The following is a 16,696-nucleotide window of genomic DNA, read 5'->3' on the forward strand; positions in this document are numbered from 1 at the left end:
GGTTCTAGGTGACATCACAATCCCTATGGTTACATACACAACAAAGCTGGGTTGTTGTTGTTTACACTCTGCAAGGCCTGTGGAAGTGAGTGACATCATAGCACTGTAGTTCTGAGGGTTCTAGATGGATGCAACAATCTCCTGTTGCTTCTATGAAGGCCATAATAGACGACATCACCAAACAGCTCCATAGTCACATACACAGCAAAGGAGAGATGTTGTTTACACCTAGTGATGTCAGTGGTATTGAGTGACATCACAGCACAGTGCTAAGGCTCCTGGGCCTGGACACAGCAGCGGCTGCAATATCTCAACGGAGAATACGTTTATATATATGTGTGTGTGTGCGCGTATATATATATATATATATATATATATATATATATATATATATATATATTTCTCCGCCGAAATCACTTTTAAACCCATTTCCACCTTTTTTTCCCTTCTCTTCCTCTTACTTTTTTTTCACGTTTTTTTACGTTTTTCTCCTTTTCGCCTCTTTTCTGGGCGTATTATTCTTCTTTTTCTTCTTTTTTTTCGTCTAATGCATACCCCATCAGTGCAGCAATGCTTATTCAATACCGCCAGCAGATGGAGACACTGGGGGATAATTTTCTAAGGATTTATACTGATTTTTCCTGTCTGAATTTGTCGCACAGAAAGTTGCAGGCCAAATATGTGTGACATTTCTGCGACTTTAGCTTCTAGAGCATTTTTACAACATTATACATAGGTGCTGAATACATAAAAAGCGACTGTTCAGCGACAGACAAGTCGCATCGGCTGAAAGTAGGCCAGAATGTCAGTCCATGTTGGAGCAGGTTTAGATACAGTCTAAAGCATAGATCTCAAAGTCTGTGCACAGAATTTAGCAAGGGCCTCGCACCTTCTGATGCATCAGGTAGGTGCACTATAGCATAGCCTAACCCTCTGTACTTTGGTCTATATTGATGCGGGACATAGACAGCCAGCTGATGACCAATCCATTAGTGCAATGGATGGCTGGAAGCATTTGTCTTTGCCTTTGCAATACCACAGAAGCAATGCATGGTCAATGTACAGCAATGACACACCTGTGTGAACAGCCAGGAGACCCCCCCATGTTATGTTACATAGTTACATAGTTAGTACGGTCGAAAAAAGACATAAGTCCATCAAGTTCAACCAGGGAATTAAGGGGTAGGGGTGTGGCGCGATATTGGGGAAGGGATGAGATTTTATATTTCTTCATAAGCATTAATCTTATTTTGTCAATTAGGAACATTCAGCACCCACCCGCTATCAAGGCAGCTGCCTATCATGTCATGCCCTACCTGCACAGGTGTGCTGGCTACTCAAATGATCCAATTAAGGAGGCCATTTAGTCAGCAGCAGCAGAAGTCCTGTGCCTGGACGCTCCAACAGCGGCCAGACACAAGCAGAAGCAGCAGAAGCAGCAGCAGCACCACCTTTTGTTTTTTGGCTGCAGCAGCAGCAGCAGCAGCAGCAGCAGCAAGGCCCACAGGGCTGGCTAGCTGGCTAGCCAGCAAGCAGGTAGCAATGAAAGTAGGAATCTTTCTTTTTAACCCTGTAAGGGGGTGGTGCACTGTACCCGAAGATACTGCCATATCGGGTCAATGCATAGGGCGACGGAAGCAAGCTTCGAAATCGGCCCCCGTTCTCAAAAATCCATTTAATATATGGTCCCCAGATAGGGGACGTATCAGATATTAAACTGATAAGAACAGATACTACACTTGATCTTAGCCAAAAGGCCGAGAAGCGATAACCGTGAAAGGGGCGGGCCCAACAAGGTCCCCTTCATGGGCACTATCACTGCTTGCTGTCAGGGAGGCTGCCAGACAATTTTCCATGCACACTCTGGGCTGGGGGGCAGTCAACCACCAGTACACACAGCAGAACCTAAACCCATACCATTATTGCTAAGCAGCAAGACAGGGGCCCATTGCACTCCCACGGGGCCTTTTTAAATGCAATCCATAACCCGGATTTGCCAGGAACCCTTCTTACTCCTCCTACTTGCATGTGACACTGGGCTTAGGATCTGCATAGGAAACACACACACAAGCACACACCTACCTTTGTTGCCTGCAGATGCCTCCTTGGCTGTCCCCAAACGGTATCAAACCAACACCCACGGGAAGCTGTAAGCATAGAGGACATGCCTGCACCCCATTGGACTTACCTGTGTGGGTTAAATCCGGGTTATTTGACAACCTATGGCGGTGATGGTTCTGCTCAGGCAGAGCAGTGCTGATGCTCCTCATAAAGCTGTCGCTGCTGTGAAGGTTCTAGGTGACATCACAATCCCTATGGTTACATACACAACAAAGCTGGGTTGTTGTTGTTTACACTCTGCAAGGCCTGTGGAAGTGAGTGACATCATAGCACTGTAGTTCTGAGGGTTCTAGATGGATGCAACAATCTCCTGTTGCTTCTATGAAGGCCATAATAGACGACATCACCAAACAGCTCCATAGTCACATACACAGCAAAGGAGAGATGTTGTTTACACCTAGTGATGTCAGTGGTATTGAGTGACATCACAGCACAGTGCTAAGGCTCCTGGGCCTGGACACAGCAGCGGCTGCAATATCTCAACGGAGAATACGTTTATATATATGTGTGTGTGTGCGCGTATATATATATATATATATATATATATATATATATATATATATTTCTCCGCCGAAATCACTTTTAAACCCATTTCCACCTTTTTTTCCCTTCTCTTCCTCTTACTTTTTTTTCACGTTTTTTTACGTTTTTCTCCTTTTCGCCTCTTTTCTGGGCGTATTATTCTTCTTTTTCTTCTTTTTTTTCGTCTAATGCATACCCCATCAGTGCAGCAATGCTTATTCAATACCGCCAGCAGATGGAGACACTGGGGGATAATTTTCTAAGGATTTATACTGATTTTTCCTGTCTGAATTTGTCGCACAGAAAGTTGCAGGCCAAATATGTGTGACATTTCTGCGACTTTAGCTTCTAGAGCATTTTTACAACATTATACATAGGTGCTGAATACATAAAAAGCGACTGTTCAGCGACAGACAAGTCGCATCGGCTGAAAGTAGGCCAGAATGTCAGTCCATGTTGGAGCAGGTTTAGATACAGTCTAAAGCATAGATCTCAAAGTCTGTGCACAGAATTTAGCAAGGGCCTCGCACCTTCTGATGCATCAGGTAGGTGCACTATAGCATAGCCTAACCCTCTGTACTTTGGTCTATATTGATGCGGGACATAGACAGCCAGCTGATGACCAATCCATTAGTGCAATGGATGGCTGGAAGCATTTGTCTTTGCCTTTGCAATACCACAGAAGCAATGCATGGTCAATGTACAGCAATGACACACCTGTGTGAACAGCCAGGAGACCCCCCCATGTTATGTTACATAGTTACATAGTTAGTACGGTCGAAAAAAGACATATGTCCATCAAGTTCAACCAGGGAATTAAGGGGTAGGGGTGTGGCGCGATATTGGGGAAGGGATGAGATTTTATATTTCTTCATAAGCATTAATCTTATTTTGTCAATTAGGAACATTCAGCACCCACCCGCTATCAAGGCAGCTGCCTATCATGTCATGCCCTACCTGCACAGGTGTGCTGGCTACTCAAATGATCCAATTAAGGAGGCCATTTAGTCAGCAGCAGCAGAAGTCCTGTGCCTGGACGCTCCAACAGCGGCCAGACACAAGCAGAAGCAGCAGAAGCAGCAGCAGCACCACCTTTTGTTTTTTGGCTGCAGCAGCAGCAGCAGCAGCAGCAGCAAGGCCCACAGGGCTGGCTAGCTGGCTAGCCAGCAAGCAGGTAGCAATGAAAGTAGGAATCTTTCTTTTTAACCCTGTAAGGGGGTGGTGCACTGTACCCGAAGATACTGCCATATCGGGTCAATGCATAGGGCGACGGAAGCAAGCTTCGAAATCGGCCCCCGTTCTCAAAAATCCATTTAATATATGGTCCCCAGATAGGGGACGTATCAGATATTAAACTGATAAGAACAGATACTACACTTGATCTTAGCCAAAAGGCCGAGAAGCGATAACCGTGAAAGGGGCGGGCCCAACAAGGTCCCCTTCATGGGCACTATCACTGCTTGCTGTCAGGGAGGCTGCCAGACAATTTTCCATGCACACTCTGGGCTGGGGGGCAGTCAACCACCAGTACACACAGCAGAACCTAAACCCATACCATTATTGCTAAGCAGCAAGACAGGGGCCCATTGCACTCCCACGGGGCCTTTTTAAATGCAATCCATAACCCGGATTTGCCAGGAACCCTTCTTACTCCTCCTACTTGCATGTGACACTGGGCTTAGGATCTGCATAGGAAACACACACACAAGCACACACCTACCTTTGTTGCCTGCAGATGCCTCCTTGGCTGTCCCCAAACGGTATCAAACCAACACCCACGGGAAGCTGTAAGCATAGAGGACATGCCTGCACCCCATTGGACTTACCTGTGTGGGTTAAATCCGGGTTATTTGACAACCTATGGCGGTGATGGTTCTGCTCAGGCAGAGCAGTGCTGATGCTCCTCATAAAGCTGTCGCTGCTGTGAAGGTTCTAGGTGACATCACAATCCCTATGGTTACATACACAACAAAGCTGGGTTGTTGTTGTTTACACTCTGCAAGGCCTGTGGAAGTGAGTGACATCATAGCACTGTAGTTCTGAGGGTTCTAGATGGATGCAACAATCTCCTGTTGCTTCTATGAAGGCCATAATAGACGACATCACCAAACAGCTCCATAGTCACATACACAGCAAAGGAGAGATGTTGTTTACACCTAGTGATGTCAGTGGTATTGAGTGACATCACAGCACAGTGCTAAGGCTCCTGGGCCTGGACACAGCAGCGGCTGCAATATCTCAACGGAGAATACGTTTATATCTATGTGTGTGTGTGCGCATATATATATATATATATATATATATATATATATATATATATATATATATATATTTCTCCGCCGAAATCACTTTTAAACCCATTTCCACCTTTTTTTCCCTTCTCTTCCTCTTACTTTTTTTTCACGTTTTTTTACGTTTTTCTCCTTTTCGCCTCTTTTCTGGGCGTATTATTCTTCTTTTTCTTCTTTTTTTTCGTCTAATGCATACCCCATCAGTGCAGCAATGCTTATTCAATACCGCCAGCAGATGGAGACACTGGGGGATAATTTTCTAAGGATTTATACTGATTTTTCCTGTCTGAATTTGTCGCACAGAAAGTTGCAGGCCAAATATGTGTGACATTTCTGCGACTTTAGCTTCTAGAGCATTTTTACAACATTATACATAGGTGCTGAATACATAAAAAGCGACTGTTCAGCGACAGACAAGTCGCATCGGCTGAAAGTAGGCCAGAATGTCAGTCCATGTTGGAGCAGGTTTAGATACAGTCTAAAGCATAGATCTCAAAGTCTGTGCACAGAATTTAGCAAGGGCCTCGCACCTTCTGATGCATCAGGTAGGTGCACAATAGCATAGCCTAACCCTCTGTACTTTGGTCTATATTGATGCGGGACATAGACAGCCAGCTGATGACCAATCCATTAGTGCAATGGATGGCTGGAAGCATTTGTCTTTGCCTTTGCAATACCACAGAAGCAATGCATGGTCAATGTACAGCAATGACACACCTGTGTGAACAGCCAGGAGACCCCCCCATGTTATGTTACATAGTTACATAGTTAGTACGGTCGAAAAAAGACATATGTCCATCAAGTTCAACCAGGGAATTAAGGGGTAGGGGTGTGGCGCGATATTGGGGAAGGGATGAGATTTTATATTTCTTCATAAGCATTAATCTTATTTTGTCAATTAGGAACATTCAGCACCCACCCGCTATCAAGGCAGCTGCCTATCATGTCATGCCCTACCTGCACAGGTGTGCTGGCTACTCAAATGATCCAATTAAGGAGGCCATTTAGTCAGCAGCAGCAGAAGTCCTGTGCCTGGACGCTCCAACAGCGGCCAGACACAAGCAGAAGCAGCAGAAGCAGCAGCAGCACCACCTTTTGTTTTTTGGCTGCAGCAGCAGCAGCAGCAGCAGCAGCAAGGCCCACAGGGCTGGCTAGCTGGCTAGCCAGCAAGCAGGTAGCAATGAAAGTAGGAATCTTTCTTTTTAACCCTGTAAGGGGGTGGTGCACTGTACCCGAAGATACTGCCATATCGGGTCAATGCATAGGGCGACGGAAGCAAGCTTCGAAATCGGCCCCCGTTCTCAAAAATCCATTTAATATATGGTCCCCAGATAGGGGACGTATCAGATATTAAACTGATAAGAACAGATACTACACTTGATCTTAGCCAAAAGGCCGAGAAGCGATAACCGTGAAAGGGGCGGGCCCAACAAGGTCCCCTTCATGGGCACTATCACTGCTTGCTGTCAGGGAGGCTGCCAGACAATTTTCCATGCACACTCTGGGCTGGGGGGCAGTCAACCACCAGTACACACAGCAGAACCTAAACCCATACCATTATTGCTAAGCAGCAAGACAGGGGCCCATTGCACTCCCACGGGGCCTTTTTAAATGCAATCCATAACCCGGATTTGCCAGGAACCCTTCTTACTCCTCCTACTTGCATGTGACACTGGGCTTAGGATCTGCATAGGAAACACACACACAAGCACACACCTACCTTTGTTGCCTGCAGATGCCTCCTTGGCTGTCCCCAAACGGTATCAAACCAACACCCACGGGAAGCTGTAAGCATAGAGGACATGCCTGCACCCCATTGGACTTACCTGTGTGGGTTAAATCCGGGTTATTTGACAACCTATGGCGGTGATGGTTCTGCTCAGGCAGAGCAGTGCTGATGCTCCTCATAAAGCTGTCGCTGCTGTGAAGGTTCTAGGTGACATCACAATCCCTATGGTTACATACACAACAAAGCTGGGTTGTTGTTGTTTACACTCTGCTAGGCCTGTGGAAGTGAGTGACATCATAGCACTGTAGTTCTGAGGGTTCTAGATGGATGCAACAATCTCCTGTTGCTTCTATGAAGGCCATAATAGACGACATCACCAAACAGCTCCATAGTCACATACACAGCAAAGGAGAGATGTTGTTTACACCTAGTGATGTCAGTGGTATTGAGTGACATCACAGCACAGTGCTAAGGCTCCTGGGCCTGGACACAGCAGCGGCTGCAATATCTCAACGGAGAATACGTTTATATATATGTGTGTGTGTGCGCATATATACATATATATATATATATATATATATATATATATATATATATATATATATATATTTCTCCGCCGAAATCACTTTTAAACCCATTTCCACCTTTTTTTCCCTTCTCTTCCTCTTACTTTTTTTTCACGTTTTTTTACGTTTTTCTCCTTTTCGCCTCTTTTCTGGGCGTATTATTCTTCTTTTTCTTCTTTTTTTTCGTCTAATGCATACCCCATCAGTGCAGCAATGCTTATTCAATACCGCCAGCAGATGGAGACACTGGGGGATAATTTTCTAAGGATTTATACTGATTTTTCCTGTCTGAATTTGTCGCACAGAAAGTTGCAGGCCAAATATGTGTGACATTTCTGCGACTTTAGCTTCTAGAGCATTTTTACAACATTATACATAGGTGCTGAATACATAAAAAGCGACTGTTCAGCGACAGACAAGTCGCATCGGCTGAAAGTAGGCCAGAATGTCAGTCCATGTTGGAGCAGGTTTAGATACAGTCTAAAGCATAGATCTCAAAGTCTGTGCACAGAATTTAGCAAGGGCCTCGCACCTTCTGATGCATCAGGTAGGTGCACTATAGCATAGCCTAACCCTCTGTACTTTGGTCTATATTGATGCGGGACATAGACAGCCAGCTGATGACCAATCCATTAGTGCAATGGATGGCTGGAAGCATTTGTCTTTGCCTTTGCAATACCACAGAAGCAATGCATGGTCAATGTACAGCAATGACACACCTGTGTGAACAGCCAGGAGACCCCCCCATGTTATGTTACATAGTTACATAGTTAGTACGGTCGAAAAAAGACATATGTCCATCAAGTTCAACCAGGGAATTAAGGGGTAGGGGTGTGGCGCGATATTGGGGAAGGGATGAGATTTTATATTTCTTCATAAGCATTAATCTTATTTTGTCAATTAGGAACATTCAGCACCCACCCGCTATCAAGGCAGCTGCCTATCATGTCATGCCCTACCTGCACAGGTGTGCTGGCTACTCAAATGATCCAATTAAGGAGGCCATTTAGTCAGCAGCAGCAGAAGTCCTGTGCCTGGACGCTCCAACAGCGGCCAGACACAAGCAGAAGCAGCAGAAGCAGCAGCAGCACCACCTTTTGTTTTTTGGCTGCAGCAGCAGCAGCAGCAGCAGCAAGGCCCACAGGGCTGGCTAGCTGGCTAGCCAGCAAGCAGGTAGCAATGAAAGTAGGAATCTTTCTTTTTAACCCTGTAAGGGGGTGGTGCACTGTACCCGAAGATACTGCCATATCGGGTCAATGCATAGGGCGACGGAAGCAAGCTTCGAAATCGGCCCCCGTTCTCAAAAATCCATTTAATATATGGTCCCCAGATAGGGGACGTATCAGATATTAAACTGATAAGAACAGATACTACACTTGATCTTAGCCAAAAGGCCGAGAAGCGATAACCGTGAAAGGGGCGGGCCCAACAAGGTCCCCTTCATGGGCACTATCACTGCTTGCTGTCAGGGAGGCTGCCAGACAATTTTCCATGCACACTCTGGGCTGGGGGGCAGTCAACCACCAGTACACACAGCAGAACCTAAACCCATACCATTATTGCTAAGCAGCAAGACAGGGGCCCATTGCACTCCCACGGGGCCTTTTTAAATGCAATCCATAACCCGGATTTGCCAGGAACCCTTCTTACTCCTCCTACTTGCATGTGACACTGGGCTTAGGATCTGCATAGGAAACACACACACAAGCACACACCTACCTTTGTTGCCTGCAGATGCCTCCTTGGCTGTCCCCAAACGGTATCAAACCAACACCCACGGGAAGCTGTAAGCATAGAGGACATGCCTGCACCCCATTGGACTTACCTGTGTGGGTTAAATCCGGGTTATTTGACAACCTATGGCGGTGATGGTTCTGCTCAGGCAGAGCAGTGCTGATGCTCCTCATAAAGCTGTCGCTGCTGTGAAGGTTCTAGGTGACATCACAATCCCTATGGTTACATACACAACAAAGCTGGGTTGTTGTTGTTTACACTCTGCAAGGCCTGTGGAAGTGAGTGACATCATAGCACTGTAGTTCTGAGGGTTCTAGATGGATGCAACAATCTCCTGTTGCTTCTATGAAGGCCATAATAGACGACATCACCAAACAGCTCCATAGTCACATACACAGCAAAGGAGAGATGTTGTTTACACCTAGTGATGTCAGTGGTATTGAGTGACATCACAGCACAGTGCTAAGGCTCCTGGGCCTGGACACAGCAGCGGCTGCAATATCTCAACGGAGAATACGTTTATATATATGTGTGTGTGTGCGCGTATATATATATATATATATATATATATATATATATATATATATATATTTCTCCGCCGAAATCACTTTTAAACCCATTTCCACCTTTTTTTCCCTTCTCTTCCTCTTACTTTTTTTTCACGTTTTTTTACGTTTTTCTCCTTTTCGCCTCTTTTCTGGGCGTATTATTCTTCTTTTTCTTCTTTTTTTTCGTCTAATGCATACCCCATCAGTGCAGCAATGCTTATTCAATACCGCCAGCAGATGGAGACACTGGGGGATAATTTTCTAAGGATTTATACTGATTTTTCCTGTCTGAATTTGTCGCACAGAAAGTTGCAGGCCAAATATGTGTGACATTTCTGCGACTTTAGCTTCTAGAGCATTTTTACAACATTATACATAGGTGCTGAATACATAAAAAGCGACTGTTCAGCGACAGACAAGTCGCATCGGCTGAAAGTAGGCCAGAATGTCAGTCCATGTTGGAGCAGGTTTAGATACAGTCTAAAGCATAGATCTCAAAGTCTGTGCACAGAATTTAGCAAGGGCCTCGCACCTTCTGATGCATCAGGTAGGTGCACTATAGCATAGCCTAACCCTCTGTACTTTGGTCTATATTGATGCGGGACATAGACAGCCAGCTGATGACCAATCCATTAGTGCAATGGATGGCTGGAAGCATTTGTCTTTGCCTTTGCAATACCACAGAAGCAATGCATGGTCAATGTACAGCAATGACACACCTGTGTGAACAGCCAGGAGACCCCCCCATGTTATGTTACATAGTTACATAGTTAGTACGGTCGAAAAAAGACATATGTCCATCAAGTTCAACCAGGGAATTAAGGGGTAGGGGTGTGGCGCGATATTGGGGAAGGGATGAGATTTTATATTTCTTCATAAGCATTAATCTTATTTTGTCAATTAGGAACATTCAGCACCCACCCGCTATCAAGGCAGCTGCCTATCATGTCATGCCCTACCTGCACAGGTGTGCTGGCTACTCAAATGATCCAATTAAGGAGGCCATTTAGTCAGCAGCAGCAGAAGTCCTGTGCCTGGACGCTCCAACAGCGGCCAGACACAAGCAGAAGCAGCAGAAGCAGCAGCAGCACCACCTTTTGTTTTTTGGCTGCAGCAGCAGCAGCAGCAGCAGCAGCAAGGCCCACAGGGCTGGCTAGCTGGCTAGCCAGCAAGCAGGTAGCAATGAAAGTAGGAATCTTTCTTTTTAACCCTGTAAGGGGGTGGTGCACTGTACCCGAAGATACTGCCATATCGGGTCAATGCATAGGGCGACGGAAGCAAGCTTCGAAATCGGCCCCCGTTCTCAAAAATCCATTTAATATATGGTCCCCAGATAGGGGACGTATCAGATATTAAACTGATAAGAACAGATACTACACTTGATCTTAGCCAAAAGGCCGAGAAGCGATAACCGTGAAAGGGGCGGGCCCAACAAGGTCCCCTTCATGGGCACTATCACTGCTTGCTGTCAGGGAGGCTGCCAGACAATTTTCCATGCACACTCTGGGCTGGGGGGCAGTCAACCACCAGTACACACAGCAGAACCTAAACCCATACCATTATTGCTAAGCAGCAAGACAGGGGCCCATTGCACTCCCACGGGGCCTTTTTAAATGCAATCCATAACCCGGATTTGCCAGGAACCCTTCTTACTCCTCCTACTTGCATGTGACACTGGGCTTAGGATCTGCATAGGAAACACACACACAAGCACACACCTACCTTTGTTGCCTGCAGATGCCTCCTTGGCTGTCCCCAAACGGTATCAAACCAACACCCACGGGAAGCTGTAAGCATAGAGGACATGCCTGCACCCCATTGGACTTACCTGTGTGGGTTAAATCCGGGTTATTTGACAACCTATGGCGGTGATGGTTCTGCTCAGGCAGAGCAGTGCTGATGCTCCTCATAAAGCTGTCGCTGCTGTGAAGGTTCTAGGTGACATCACAATCCCTATGGTTACATACACAACAAAGCTGGGTTGTTGTTGTTTACACTCTGCAAGGCCTGTGGAAGTGAGTGACATCATAGCACTGTAGTTCTGAGGGTTCTAGATGGATGCAACAATCTCCTGTTGCTTCTATGAAGGCCATAATAGACGACATCACCAAACAGCTCCATAGTCACATACACAGCAAAGGAGAGATGTTGTTTACACCTAGTGATGTCAGTGGTATTGAGTGACATCACAGCACAGTGCTAAGGCTCCTGGGCCTGGACACAGCAGCGGCTGCAATATCTCAACGGAGAATACGTTTATATATATGTGTGTGTGTGCGCGTATATATATATATATATATATATATATATATATATATATATATATATTTCTCCGCCGAAATCACTTTTAAACCCATTTCCACCTTTTTTTCCCTTCTCTTCCTCTTACTTTTTTTTCACGTTTTTTTACGTTTTTCTCCTTTTCGCCTCTTTTCTGGGCGTATTATTCTTCTTTTTCTTCTTTTTTTTCGTCTAATGCATACCCCATCAGTGCAGCAATGCTTATTCAATACCGCCAGCAGATGGAGACACTGGGGGATAATTTTCTAAGGATTTATACTGATTTTTCCTGTCTGAATTTGTCGCACAGAAAGTTGCAGGCCAAATATGTGTGACATTTCTGCGACTTTAGCTTCTAGAGCATTTTTACAACATTATACATAGGTGCTGAATACATAAAAAGCGACTGTTCAGCGACAGACAAGTCGCATCGGCTGAAAGTAGGCCAGAATGTCAGTCCATGTTGGAGCAGGTTTAGATACAGTCTAAAGCATAGATCTCAAAGTCTGTGCACAGAATTTAGCAAGGGCCTCGCACCTTCTGATGCATCAGGTAGGTGCACTATAGCATAGCCTAACCCTCTGTACTTTGGTCTATATTGATGCGGGACATAGACAGCCAGCTGATGACCAATCCATTAGTGCAATGGATGGCTGGAAGCATTTGTCTTTGCCTTTGCAATACCACAGAAGCAATGCATGGTCAATGTACAGCAATGACACACCTGTGTGAACAGCCAGGAGACCCCCCCATGTTATGTTACATAGTTACATAGTTAGTACGGTCGAAAAAAGACATATGTCCATCAAGTTCAACCAGGGAATTAAGGGGTAGGGGTGTGGCGCGATATTGGGGAAGGGATGAGATTTTATATTTCTTCATAAGCATTAATCTTATTTTGTCAATTAGGAACATTCAGCACCCACCCGCTATCAAGGCAGCTGCCTATCATGTCATGCCCTACCTGCACAGGTGTGCTGGCTACTCAAATGATCCAATTAAGGAGGCCATTTAGTCAGCAGCAGCAGAAGTCCTGTGCCTGGACGCTCCAACAGCGGCCAGACACAAGCAGAAGCAGCAGAAGCAGCAGCAGCACCACCTTTTGTTTTTTGGCTGCAGCAGCAGCAGCAGCAGCAGCAGCAAGGCCCACAGGGCTGGCTAGCTGGCTAGCCAGCAAGCAGGTAGCAATGAAAGTAGGAATCTTTCTTTTTAACCCTGTAAGGGGGTGGTGCACTGTACCCGAAGATACTGCCATATCGGGTCAATGCATAGGGCGACGGAAGCAAGCTTCGAAATCGGCCCCCGTTCTCAAAAATCCATTTAATATATGGTCCCCAGATAGGGGACGTATCAGATATTAAACTGATAAGAACAGATACTACACTTGATCTTAGCCAAAAGGCCGAGAAGCGATAACCGTGAAAGGGGCGGGCCCAACAAGGTCCCCTTCATGGGCACTATCACTGCTTGCTGTCAGGGAGGCTGCCAGACAATTTTCCATGCACACTCTGGGCTGGGGGGCAGTCAACCACCAGTACACACAGCAGAACCTAAACCCATACCATTATTGCTAAGCAGCAAGACAGGGGCCCATTGCACTCCCACGGGGCCTTTTTAAATGCAATCCATAACCCGGATTTGCCAGGAACCCTTCTTACTCCTCCTACTTGCATGTGACACTGGGCTTAGGATCTGCATAGGAAACACACACACAAGCACACACCTACCTTTGTTGCCTGCAGATGCCTCCTTGGCTGTCCCCAAACGGTATCAAACCAACACCCACGGGAAGCTGTAAGCATAGAGGACATGCCTGCACCCCATTGGACTTACCTGTGTGGGTTAAATCCGGGTTATTTGACAACCTATGGCGGTGATGGTTCTGCTCAGGCAGAGCAGTGCTGATGCTCCTCATAAAGCTGTCGCTGCTGTGAAGGTTCTAGGTGACATCACAATCCCTATGGTTACATACACAACAAAGCTGGGTTGTTGTTGTTTACACTCTGCAAGGCCTGTGGAAGTGAGTGACATCATAGCACTGTAGTTCTGAGGGTTCTAGATGGATGCAACAATCTCCTGTTGCTTCTATGAAGGCCATAATAGACGACATCACCAAACAGCTCCATAGTCACATACACAGCAAAGGAGAGATGTTGTTTACACCTAGTGATGTCAGTGGTATTGAGTGACATCACAGCACAGTGCTAAGGCTCCTGGGCCTGGACACAGCAGCGGCTGCAATATCTCAACGGAGAATACGTTTATATATATGTGTGTGTGTGCGCGTATATATATATATATATATATATATATATATATATATATATATATATATATTTCTCCGCCGAAATCACTTTTAAACCCATTTCCACCTTTTTTTCCCTTCTCTTCCTCTTACTTTTTTTTCACGTTTTTTTACGTTTTTCTCCTTTTCGCCTCTTTTCTGGGCGTATTATTCTTCTTTTTCTTCTTTTTTTTCGTCTAATGCATACCCCATCAGTGCAGCAATGCTTATTCAATACCGCCAGCAGATGGAGACACTGGGGGATAATTTTCTAAGGATTTATACTGATTTTTCCTGTCTGAATTTGTCGCACAGAAAGTTGCAGGCCAAATATGTGTGACATTTCTGCGACTTTAGCTTCTAGAGCATTTTTACAACATTATACATAGGTGCTGAATACATAAAAAGCGACTGTTCAGCGACAGACAAGTCGCATCGGCTGAAAGTAGGCCAGAATGTCAGTCCATGTTGGAGCAGGTTTAGATACAGTCTAAAGCATAGATCTCAAAGTCTGTGCACAGAATTTAGCAAGGGCCTCGCACCTTCTGATGCATCAGGTAGGTGCACTATAGCATAGCCTAACCCTCTGTACTTTGGTCTATATTGATGCGGGACATAGACAGCCAGCTGATGACCAATCCATTAGTGCAATGGATGGCTGGAAGCATTTGTCTTTGCCTTTGCAATACCACAGAAGCAATGCATGGTCAATGTACAGCAATGACACACCGAACAGCCAGGAGACCCCCCCATGTTATGTTACATAGTTACATAGTTAGTACGGTCGAAAAAAGACATATGTCCATCAAGTTCAACCAGGGAATTAAGGGGTAGGGGTGTGGCGCGATATTGGGGAAGGGATGAGATTTTATATTTCTTCATAAGCATTAATCTTATTTTGTCAATTAGGAACATTCAGCACCCACCCGCTATCAAGGCAGCTGCCTATCATGTCATGCCCTACCTGCACAGGTGTGCTGGCTACTCAAATGATCCAATTAAGGAGGCCATTTAGTCAGCAGCAGCAGAAGTCCTGTGCCTGGACGCTCCAACAGCGGCCAGACACAAGCAGAAGCAGCAGAAGCAGCAGCAGCAGCACCACCTTTTGTTTTTTGGCTGCAGCAGCAGCAGCAGCAGCAGCAGCAAGGCCCACAGGGCTGGCTAGCTGGCTAGCCAGCAAGCAGGTAGCAATGAAAGTAGGAATCTTTCTTTTTAACCCTGTAAGGGGGTGGTGCACTGTACCCGAAGATACTGCCATATCGGGTCAATGCATAGGGCGACGGAAGCAAGCTTCGAAATCGGCCCCCGTTCTCAAAAATCCATTTAATATATGGTCCCCAGATAGGGGACGTATCAGATATTAAACTGATAAGAACAGATACTACACTTGATCTTAGCCAAAAGGCCGAGAAGCGATAACCGTGAAAGGGGCGGGCCCAACAAGGTCCCCTTCATGGGCACTATCACTGCTTGCTGTCAGGGAGGCTGCCAGACAATTTTCCATGCACACTCTGGGCTGGGGGGCAGTCAACCACCAGTACACACAGCAGAACCTAAACCCATACCATTATTGCTAAGCAGCAAGACAGGGGCCCATTGCACTCCCACGGGGCCTTTTTAAATGCAATCCATAACCCGGATTTGCCAGGAACCCTTCTTACTCCTCCTACTTGCATGTGACACTGGGCTTAGGATCTGCATAGGAAACACACACACAAGCACACACCTACCTTTGTTGCCTGCAGATGCCTCCTTGGCTGTCCCCAAACGGTATCAAACCAACACCCACGGGAAGCTGTAAGCATAGAGGACATGCCTGCACCCCATTGGACTTACCTGTGTGGGTTAAATCCGGGTTATTTGACAACCTATGGCGGTGATGGTTCTGCTCAGGCAGAGCAGTGCTGATGCTCCTCATAAAGCTGTCGCTGCTGTGAAGGTTCTAGGTGACATCACAATCCCTATGGTTACATACACAACAAAGCTGGGTTGTTGTTGTTTACACTCTGCAAGGCCTGTGGAAGTGAGTGACATCATAGCACTGTAGTTCTGAGGGTTCTAGATGGATGCAACAATCTCCTGTTGCTTCTATGAAGGCCATAATAGACGACATCACCAAACAGCTCCATAGTCACATACACAGCAAAGGAGAGATGTTGTTTACACCTAGTGATGTCAGTGGTATTGAGTGACATCACAGCACAGTGCTAAGGCTCCTGGGCCTGGACACAGCAGCGGCTGCAATATCTCAACGGAGAATACGTTTATATATATGTGTGTGTGTGCGCGTATATATATATATATATATATATATATATATATATATATATATATTCTCCGCCGAAATCACTTTTAAACCCATTTCCACCTTTTTTTCCCTTCTCTTCCTCTTACTTTTTTTTCACGTTTTTTTACGTTTTTCTCCTTTTCGCCTCTTTTCTGGGCGTATTATTCTTCTTTTTCTTCTTTTTTTTCGTCTAATGCATACCCCATCAGTGCAGCAATGCTTATTCAATACCGCCAGCAGATGGAGACACTGGGGGATAATTTTCTAAGGATTTATACTGATTTTTCCTGTCTGAATTTGTCGCACAGAAAGTTGCAGGCCAAATATGTGTGAC

At 45.7% G+C, this 16,696-nt stretch overlaps 7 non-coding genes across 7 annotated transcripts; all 7 read right to left on the reverse strand.

The window, feature by feature from the left end:
• Positions 1-1,578: 1,578 nt before the first annotated feature.
• Positions 1,579-1,769, reverse strand: LOC130324831 (U2 spliceosomal RNA). Its single transcript, XR_008869765.1, has one exon. It is a non-coding gene; the product is annotated as a U2 spliceosomal RNA (small nuclear RNA).
• A 2,090-nt stretch (positions 1,770-3,859) lies between these two features.
• On the reverse strand, positions 3,860-4,050 carry LOC130324832 (U2 spliceosomal RNA). Its single transcript, XR_008869766.1, has one exon. It is a non-coding gene; the product is annotated as a U2 spliceosomal RNA (small nuclear RNA).
• Positions 4,051-6,150: 2,100 nt separating this feature from the next.
• Positions 6,151-6,341, reverse strand: LOC130324833 (U2 spliceosomal RNA). The gene has a single exon (XR_008869767.1). It is a non-coding gene; the product is annotated as a U2 spliceosomal RNA (small nuclear RNA).
• A 2,103-nt stretch (positions 6,342-8,444) lies between these two features.
• Positions 8,445-8,635, reverse strand: LOC130324662 (U2 spliceosomal RNA). Its single transcript, XR_008869620.1, has one exon. It is a non-coding gene; the product is annotated as a U2 spliceosomal RNA (small nuclear RNA).
• A 2,094-nt stretch (positions 8,636-10,729) lies between these two features.
• Positions 10,730-10,920, reverse strand: LOC130324663 (U2 spliceosomal RNA). Its single transcript, XR_008869621.1, has one exon. It is a non-coding gene; the product is annotated as a U2 spliceosomal RNA (small nuclear RNA).
• Positions 10,921-13,014: 2,094 nt separating this feature from the next.
• On the reverse strand, positions 13,015-13,205 carry LOC130324664 (U2 spliceosomal RNA). Its single transcript, XR_008869622.1, has one exon. It is a non-coding gene; the product is annotated as a U2 spliceosomal RNA (small nuclear RNA).
• Positions 13,206-15,301: 2,096 nt separating this feature from the next.
• LOC130324665 (U2 spliceosomal RNA) lies at positions 15,302-15,492 on the reverse strand. Its single transcript, XR_008869623.1, has one exon. It is a non-coding gene; the product is annotated as a U2 spliceosomal RNA (small nuclear RNA).
• Positions 15,493-16,696: the final 1,204 nt, after the last annotated feature.

Source organism: Hyla sarda, unplaced genomic scaffold, assembly GCF_029499605.1.
Source record: "Hyla sarda isolate aHylSar1 unplaced genomic scaffold, aHylSar1.hap1 scaffold_266, whole genome shotgun sequence".
Taxonomy (NCBI): Eukaryota; Metazoa; Chordata; class Amphibia; order Anura; family Hylidae; genus Hyla; species Hyla sarda.